The sequence below is a fragment of the Leptosomus discolor genome, chromosome 9, assembly GCF_034619465.1.
Source record: "Leptosomus discolor isolate bLepDis1 chromosome 9, bLepDis1.hap2, whole genome shotgun sequence".
NCBI classification, from domain to species: domain Eukaryota; kingdom Metazoa; phylum Chordata; class Aves; order Leptosomiformes; family Leptosomidae; genus Leptosomus; species Leptosomus discolor.
The window spans coordinates 33,158,796-33,168,808 of NC_141399.1; the positions used below are offsets into that span (position 1 = coordinate 33,158,796).

Consider the following 10,013-nt stretch of genomic DNA (forward strand, 5'->3'; position numbering starts at 1 on the left):
AATAAAACTGAATATCCACTTTCCTGCAGAAATGAAATTCTATTTGCAGCAGAGCACATTTGTCACCAGCTGCAAAATTCATAGGCTAAAATTTGTTAATATCTGATAATACAGTAAAATAAAGGAACAGCAAAGTACATTGCTATAGCAGGGTGGTCAAGAAATCTTTTGAGAGGAAGGTAATGTAATATTATAATTATTTGTGCTTCTCTAAGCCTGGCTACATTATTTTTCGTATTCCTGGGATAGTTAAACCTATTTAGGCATATGGCTTGTCATGTCAGAGACTCTGAAGTTAGCTTCTAAGTTGTTAGAAGACCTTAGAGTTCAGTGATGCTCTTAGACTAGATGAGGTTGCTGGCACCATCATTGCACTATGAAAGAAACAAATTTCCATACTATTTACCCAACTACTATTCACTAACAACAATTTATATGTCCTAACCATGTCTTCATTTATGACCACTGCATAGCTAATTGATTTCAAAGAGCATCCCTTCTCTATCATTTTCCACCAGTCTTTTTTTTTTCCCCAAGAAATATTTTATCCAGGGCATTGTAACATTGAACTTCGAGGTTTTACTGCAGCTCTGGGATACCTTCTGTGCTCTCTCTTAAGAGATATTACAATATACCTGGACTACTCACAGTCTGATTTGAGAACAGACTATTCTCTGATAAATTCACAGGACTACTCTGTATTCAGCATTGTTCCATGAGGAAAATCACATAAGTTTTCATGCAGAATGAAGCAATTTAATTTGATTAGGGAACACCAACATTAACATTCTCAACTTGTCAAGAATTTTGTTGTAACAGCTTGTCTGTGGGTGCCTGTATAGTTCAGCTAGAAGTGCCTAAATATGAATATTAGTTAGTAGTTAGGAGATAACAGGTCTCTGCCCCTGTGAGTCTGAGTACTTGTTCCTTATCTAAGAAGATAGGCTGAGTTGAGCTAAAGTCATAGCAGTGCAGGTGGTATGAAAGACTATTGCAAAGAGGAAGGTCAGGCCTTCCATGTTCACAAGAGCACAATAAACAGCAGTGGATCACTTAATATTGCAGTGAGACAGACTCAGGTCAGATATTGCAAAAAGCTTTGTAACAGTTGAAACAGGTAAATTTTGGAACACACTGCCTAGACAAGACAGTTGATAGCTTACAGGAAAGGGATGGTCCTAGTGGCTTTGAGCCCTTTCAGACAAATTTTTTGATCATTATGTCATTTGTTTTCTGTATTATGGCATTTAATGCCAAAATGTCCACATTAACAGAGTATTGGAAAAGATTTTATATTTATTTCCAGTTTTCAAATATCCTTTTCTTTTTGACAACTTCTTTCACATTTGTCTCCAGACAAAGAATTCAACCATTTTAAATAGGTAAGCAAGGGACCTGACTTTACTTATTTTATGGCTTTGAATTCCACGGTCTTCAGCATAGTCACTGGCATAACACTGCTAAATACTTCAGTGATTTTGACAGCTTCCCAGCTATCACTTGCTGTTGCTTTCACAACTGAAAATCAAAGTTGTTATCCATAAAATATGAATGATAAACACAAATTGTAGCCTTCCACAAGTTCTCAAGCTTTCATGGCTTTCTTAGACAACACATGGCACAGCATACCAATGAGGTGATCAAACTGCCACTAGTCTTCATTGCTGCTTTACTATTTATCTTTGGACTGCCACTCCTGAACAATACAGGGCAGCCATCCCAGGGTGAAGGGGCAAGAAGCAGACTGAGAAACCATTATGGCCAAATAGGCAAACACTTCTCTTCAGCTGATCACATTCTCTTTCTTTTGCAGAGTAAGAGCTGGTCACACTACTTGCAGGATTTGGCTTGGTACTGAGTAGAACTCAGAATATATGGTAGAACTAATGCAGAAGACCAATGTAATATTTCATGGCATTCAAGTGAAAATTAACCTCAAAGGAATGTTGCCATATCTTGCCATACTTCATTTAAAGATAAACTTGAAGTATTGATTTCCAAATTTTAAATGGAAGAAAAATAGCCGCATTTATTTTAATAGGCACCATGCATAATGGATTATAAAACAATCTCCAGCCTAATGCAAGACCTTTAAAAGGTAGAAAATTGGAATACAAGACACGTCTAAGACCTTTTCTGAATTTTCTAACAACTTATCAGTATTTTTTAGTTTCAAGTTCAGCCCATTTCTTGTTTTACTCCTGGTAGTACACAGAATATTTCTTAACCATGTTAATGACATTAATCCTGTAGTCTTCAATTAGAAGACATTGGTAGCTTTCTTGAGTAAGACGGTTGGGGGAGGTGTTGTGGCAGAAATCAAGTTTTTTAGTAAAAAAATATTATGAAAATACAGAATGTTTATTTAGAATAAAATGTTTCAACACTCACCCCCCACAGTAATCTTTTTATATGTTAAAAAAATACAGACTTGCAGATGGATTTTCTATCCTCTAAAATTTCTGTACGTACTTACACAGGTTTATGTATGTGTATTTAACCACAGGACTGTAGTTACACAAGTTTATGGGAAAATAAAATTGCGTGTACTGTTACTTCTACCAGTTAAAGAAAGTATTTTAAATTCATACTATGTACCTCTGGACCTCTCCAAGATATCTCTGTGAAAGAAAGGTGTAACATGAGGCAGTATCCTGAAGGATGGAGAAAGTAGTTGCCTGACTGATCTTCTGTTAACTTCCTGAGAGGGGAAAGGTTTATTAGTTATTTTGATGCTGCTGGAAATTTGTACTCAAATTTTGTGTGTCACTGTGAGAGCTGATCTGATATATCTAAGTGCTATTTCAGGGCACTATTGTGTGTGCTAGATGTTACATTTAATCATGTTTTGCCACTGCTAAAAAGAAAAATCAATAGAAATTCAAAAATATGATTGTCTACCCAGGAAAATGTATTGGTATACCCGAACCAATATAATTATATCACTCTCTATGTTAGTACAGGTCTCTGTCTTTGGAATTTAGTGGGGTTTACTTTTTTTTTTTTTTAAATATTTCAGTGTTTTTGCTAAATTTGAACCACTTCCAAGGAGACACAAAAACCACTAAATGATGTTGTAAATCCTGAAACAATGTGTTTATACTGAGAGTTATATGACTACAGCTATATTACTAAATTTCCCCATTCCTCATGCTATGCTTAAGCTTATTTAATATCTTATAGCCTAGTGTTTTGTTCATAAGGAAGTAGTATACAGAATAGCGGAGCTGCAGAATCACGTTAGAGAAGATGACTGTGATTGCTGTCACAGTGAAATACTAGACTCAAGTCACTAAAGACACAGTAATGTAATACACTAAACTGCATGATCTGCGCAGCACAATGCTTATGTATTCCAAAGCACATTTACAGAACTCTACACTAATTTCTTACAGCAATCAATAACTTAAGACTTTGCTGAACTATTCTGTCTGCTGTTTGACAACGCTGGATTTAATATTATAATGATAATATGATATGTATAAGAAAATACCTTTAAACATGCAATCAAACACACTTTAAAAAGCAAATTGTTTATCCTCCCAGGACTCCAGATGGCACCATCAATTTTTTGTTTTAAAGACTGTAGGGAAGTTACTGTACACGTCTGCTAGTTTACTGCAGTTCTTAACATCTTCTGTAAAACTGTTGGAAGAGCCAAGGCTTGCCTGACAGGAATAAAATACATATGAAGAAAGAGCAGAAATAAAAGCGAGCAGTTCAGGAAGTTCACATTAATTCTCTAGTTGAGGCTTTCACAGATGGCTCTTAGTATCAGTCACATTTATATGAATTGCATTCAGCTGTCATTGACTTGTCATTGATTTCTTACCAATTTTTTCTCTCATTAATTTTATTGCCTTAGATTTTCTTATTCATTATATAGAGAATGTCTCTAGAAATGAGAGTTACTAACCTCTTACTTGAACTATTAAAGCTTGGAGACTTCAAGCAATGCCTTCTATTTGATGGAAAACATTTAATGAAACTCCAGTACTAGTGGGTGCAAATAGAAACTCAAATGTGCAAATCTGACTTATTTATTCTTTAAAAGGAAAATAAAGAACTATTTATTTATTTATCTTTGCCTGCATCTCAAATGGCTCTGACTCTGGAGTGAAAAGCAAACCAAAAAAAAAAGAAGAAGGTAGAGCTAATGCATAGTCTGAATTTAAGATGGAAAGGAATTAAACACACTAGTGAAATGCTTTTAAAACAAAGTACTCTTTTTTTTAAACTGACCACTGCTCAGAGGAGAGGTTAGTAATTTATGGTGTGGGAAACAATCTATTCATCTCTGTTCAGCAGCCCTAGGAAGACTGCCACAGAACATGGAGCCAAGAGCCATGGCACACTGAACAAATTTGTGAGAGGCAACTCCTCCTAGTTCTTGGCTTCTACCCTATTCCAAACCCATCAGAGGGGTGTTATTGGCACAACTACCTCTGCGTTAAGGAAGAAATCAGTAGCATCTTGCTTCTTGAGAAGGAAACTCAGCAGGAGTCAGGAGACAATGAGAACACATAACCTCTAATCTGGAAACAAAAATCAAATTTAGCACTTAAACGAGGTTGCCAAAGCCTAGTCTGCAGGCCAAACTCTCCAACTGTTTTGATCGGTGTTGAATGGGAAATGAACACATAGTCTGGGATAGGGGAAATGAACTGGCAAGGGGATGATGATGAAAATTTTGACAGGCTCAAGGCTATTACATTTGATAAGCAGCTGACTGCAATTATTTATTTGGAAGAAAGAGACTGGCACATATATGTTTGTACACACATATAGTACAAAGATGAAGTGACATTCAGAGAAGTTCAAGAATGTTGAATGATTCCTACTAATTTTTCCTAATACCAATTCCTGGTCCTCCAGGGCCCAGAAGATCTATCAAATAAAGCTTGTCTGCCTTTCAACAGAAGGGGCATTAGGACTGTGACTAAAATTAAGAAGAAACCATTTGCACAAATAAGCTGTGAAGAGATCAAGAACTGATCCTATTAATAAATAACATTTTTCTCAGTAGTTAATGATGCCCTACCGTGACCTTGGCTTTAACTACCTCCAGATGATAAGATAAACAAAAATTAAATGTTAACCATTAATCCCAGCAATCAAACCTAACCCAGCTATTAGATCATCTTAGTGACAAAAAAAAGTGCTATAACACAAACACTGATCAGCCTCTACAGTGGCACAAACTCAGACCCATGTAGACTCCACTAGTATACCCCACTCACTAGTTCTACTTTTCACACACGGTACCAAAGCCTTCACCTTATTATATAAACTATACATCCATCAAGCAAGTTTTTGCCAACTCCAGCTCTCCAACTCTCACTGTAAACATTAGGACCTCAGAAATAAACTGAATGTAGATCCTTCTTTTTCCAAGCCCAAACTTAACTGCATACTTACACCAACACTAACCACCTGCACTCTGTAGAGTTTTAGCATTACTTAGTCCATCTGTAATCTTACTTCAGAGTCTCTCTTCCTAAACTCTGGCTTAATCTTTGGCCCTTATCCTTGATTATTCTTATTTTTAATACACATATATTGAAAACAGACATATGTCACTAACACTTCCTTCATTCCACCTAGAAGATTCATGAACACACTTACTGTAATCTTCATACCTTTATAACAATCCCAAAGCCATCTCCAGCATCAAAAAGCATTAGCCATCACTATATTTACTTTTGATATCAGCTACTGATCTTTGCAACAGTAGGCTTCTCTCTAACCTCTCCAGGCTACAACACCCAGATATCTCCTAAGGTTTTATTCTTTTATTATAGAAGTAACCCAAGCCCCATGAGATCAGGCTTTTATTTCACTTTTTAAATCTATTTGCCCTTAAAAGGAAGAGGAAGTTATAAGAAATTTCTACAAAGCAGAATAGAATTTAAACTCTTCAGGGTGATGATAAATTCATTTTTTTTTTGAGTGCCTATGCCAGCATAATGCATGATTTTTACTTCAATGTTGTGGAATCAAAGGTCATACATATGTCTCCATCATTCATACCTTAGGGATATCTCCTGTTATTCAGAAGGCATTTCTAATCACATTTTCCCAAACTTGTGGTGTAGCTAGTATGTCTCATGTCAAAGCTGTAATCATTAAACTCTTATTTCTGTCTAAATAAGAAGGTTTGAGATGCGGAGGTTACTGTTAACCAAAATAACGCAAGTCTGTATGCCTGAAGAGCTATTTTGAAGATACTCTGACTAGAGGTGTTGACTATATGTTAGAAAGCCTTGGTAAATTATAATAAGTAGAAAAATCAAGTAAATAGCTGTAAACTAAGCAGTTTATATTCCAAGTCCATTTAATCTCTAAAGAAAGCAAGCTGAATAGATATACGCTTTTATTTTTTCTTTATACAAGGAAGAATTTCTTTATGAGGAAAATCCTGAATTGGCATTTGTAATGGGTCTGCCTGAGATGCAGCCCTCACCGTGCTGTCCAGTGGTAGCTAGATAACACAGCAGTGTTTTGACTACTGCTGAGCAGGGCTCACACAGCATCAAGGCTCTTTCCCCAACATTTCCCTAGTAGGCTGGGGGTGGGTAAAAACTTGGGAGGGGCTATAGCCAGGACAGCTGGCCCAAACTGACCACATGGCATCTGCTCAGCGATATAAGCTGGGGAAATAGGAAGAAGGGGGGGGACATTCGTTTCACGTTTGTCGTCCGGAGCAACCACTACCCGTACTGGAGCCCTGCTTCCCAGAAAGCAGCTGGACATCGCCTGCTGATGGGAAGTAGAGAATAAGATCTTCTGTTTTGCCTTTGCTTCCACACGTAGCTATTTGCTTCATTAAACTGTCTTTATCTGACCCACGTGCCCGTTGTTATATTTTCTCTCCCCTGTCCAGCTGAGGGGATAAGAGTGGTAGAGTAGCTTTGGTGGGCACCTGGCATCTGGACAGGGCCAAACCACCACAGCATTTTTGGCACCCAACGTGGGGCACGATAATGGCAGTTTTGCATTAAGTGTGCTGTAGCTGGAGTAGCTATTAAGTGGCAAACTCCTGCGCAGGTGATGGAGTTTGTTAGCTGTACTGCTTATCTCTTTATTGTGCACTGCTTGGGAACATGCTAGCACAAACAGTAGCTATGTGCTTTGGTCTCACATTGATGGCTTTATTGTGCTGGTGAAGCTATTTCGTGAGGAGGATGAAGGAGCTTGGGAGCATGCTAGCACAAACAATAGCTATGTGCTCTGCGCTGGTATTGGTGGCCTTGGTGTGCTTCAGGAGCTCTATTGTGGAGAAGATGAGAGAATCCATCTCCCCCTCCTTGAAATTGATGTGGATGATTTTGTTATGCAGGCTCCCAAGGTTCTCGTTCACCCTTATGTGAGATGTTTAATACTACTTATTAATACTTTTGGCGTGGTATGGGTTTTGTGGAATCTGGCATCAACCTGGTGTAAGAGAAGCTTTTGAGTCAGGCAACACTGAAAAGTGCCCTGAGGCGGCCGGTCCCTGGGTGGCAGGGTGCATGGAAGGATTTGAGCAGATTCTTAGGACAGTTATTACCTCCCATAACCTGGGACTTCACACCTGAACAGGCAAGCAATCCTGGCAAACTAACGCACCACCTGATAGAAGGGTGTCTTACCTACCCCAATGAAACCCAGCAGCTTCTAGCCCTGTACTGGGGCCTGGCCTGTGCCTATCGAGCCACAGTTCAATACTCTCAGAGGACTGTGGTTGAGGCAGGGACCCAAACTACATCTGAGGACACCATGGCTGAGATAGGAACCCAAACAACGACTACAGTAATTGCCCCAGTAGTGAAGAAGAAACAGTGGATAAGGAAATAAACAGGTCCATATCCTCAATTAGCAAGCGAGGAAGTAGTATCTGATCAAGAAGCTGGTCCTTCAACAAAGAAACCAGATGAAGAAGTGAGAGAAATCAAACAGGAAGCAGAAACTTCTCGGTCCTTAACCTCATCAGAACTTCGAGACCTGTGGAAAGATTACAGCCGGCAGCCAGGTGAGCGTATTGCTGCCTGGATGCTCTGATGCTGGGATAACAGGGCCAACAGTCAGCAGCTGGAAGGTAGAGAAGCCCAACAGCTGGGGTCCCTTGATAGAGACCAGGGAATTGAGAGAGGAATTGGAAAAGAGACAGTAATTGGCAGTCTCTGGAGACGGCTGCTCTCAAGTGTAAAGGCAAGATATCCATTCAAGGAAGATCTTGCAACCTCACCAAGAAAGTGGACTACTGCAGATGAAGGCATCCAGTACCTGAGAGAACTAGCAGTGCTGGAAATCATCTACAGTGATCTGGACAAAGATGAGGTCCCCAAAAATCCAGAGAATGTCCTGTGCACACGGGCCGTGTGGAGGAAGGCGGTTCAAAGCGCCCCTATGTCATATTCTAGCAGCTTGGCTTCAATGTATTACCCAGATACGGATACACTAACTGTGGAAAGAGTATCTGCTTGGCTCCGAAACTTTGAAGAAAATCTGTGTACCTAATTCTTACAGGACAGCACTTTATCTGTCAGGGATGCCCCAAGAAGACAGTCCTTTCCTGCGCTGGTGAGAGGGAAAGGAAGACCTAGACGTATGCCACGTGGTGCACTCTGGTTTTTCCTGCGTGACCAAGGGGAGGACAAGTGGAATGGTGAACTCACCTCCAAGCTGGAAGCCCGTGTACGTGAACTGAGAGGGAAGACAGCTGTTAAGAAGGAATCACCCAAGAAAGCTGTCAGCATAGTTTCTGCAAAGATACAAGAAGGTAATCAATGATCTCCCAGACATAGAAGAACAGAGATCACCTCGCTTGATCCTGGTGAGGAAACTTCTGGTCTGGCAATGCAAAGCTCAGACAGTGAATATTCGGCCAGGAGAAGGAAAGGGATGACTGAGTATACTGGACTGTGTGGATCCGATGGCCTGGTACATCAGACCCACAGAAGCATAAAGCTTTAGTAGATACTGGTGCACAGTGTATGCTGGTGCCTTCAGAGTATAGGGGCACAGAACCCATCTGGATCTCAGGAGTGACAGGGGGATGCCAAGAATTCTCTGTATTGGAGGCTGAGGTGAGCCTAACAAGGGACGAATGGGAAAAGCACCCCATTGTGACTGGCCCAGAAGCCCTTTGTATCCTTGGCATAGGCTACCTCAAGAGAGGGTATTTCAAGGACCCAAAGGGATATCGATGGGCTTTTGGTGTAGCCATTGTGAACACAAAGATCAAAAAGCTCTCTACCCTGCCTGGCCTCTCAGAGGATCTATTTGTTGTGGGATTACTGCAAGTTGAAGCAGGTGCCAATTGCTACCAGGACAGTGCACTGACGGCAGTATCGCACCAACCAGAATCCTTGGCTCCCGTCCGTGAGTTGATTCATCAACTGGAGAGGCAAGGAGTCATCAGCAGACTCATTCGCCTTTTAATAGCTTCATATGACCAGTGCAAAAGTCTGACAGAGGGTGGAGGTTAAAAGTAGACTATTGTGGCCTGAACAAAGTGATGCCACCATTGAGTGCTGCTGTACCAGATATGCGAGAGCTCCAATATGAACTGGTGGTATGCTATGATTGATATTGCCAACGAGTTTTTCTCAATTCCTTCGGCAGCAGAGTGAAGGCCACAGTTTGCTTTCACATGGAGCGGTATCCAATATACCTGGAATCAATTGCCCCCGGAGTGGAAGCACAGCCCTACCATTTGTCATGGACTAATACAAACTGCACTGGAAATGGGTGATGCCCTTGAACATTTACAATACATTGATGACATCATCGTGTGGGGCAATAAGGCAGGAGAAGTGTTTGAGAAGGGAAAAAAAGTAATTAAAATTCTTCTGAAAGCTAGCTTCACCGTAAAGAAAAACAAAGTTAAGGGACCTCCATAGGAGATTTAGTTCTTAGGAATAAAATGGCAGGACGGACACCATCATATGCCTATGGGTGTGGTCAACAAGATAGCAACTCTCTCTCCACCAGCTAACAAAAAGGAAAACAGAAGCTTTCCTAGGCCTTGT

The 10,013-nt window shown here is 40.2% G+C and overlaps 1 pseudogene; it reads left to right on the plus strand.

Moving 5' to 3' along the window:
• Positions 1-7,103: 7,103 nt before the first annotated feature.
• On the plus strand, positions 7,104-8,955 carry LOC147414907 (uncharacterized; annotated as a pseudogene).
• Positions 8,956-10,013: the final 1,058 nt, after the last annotated feature.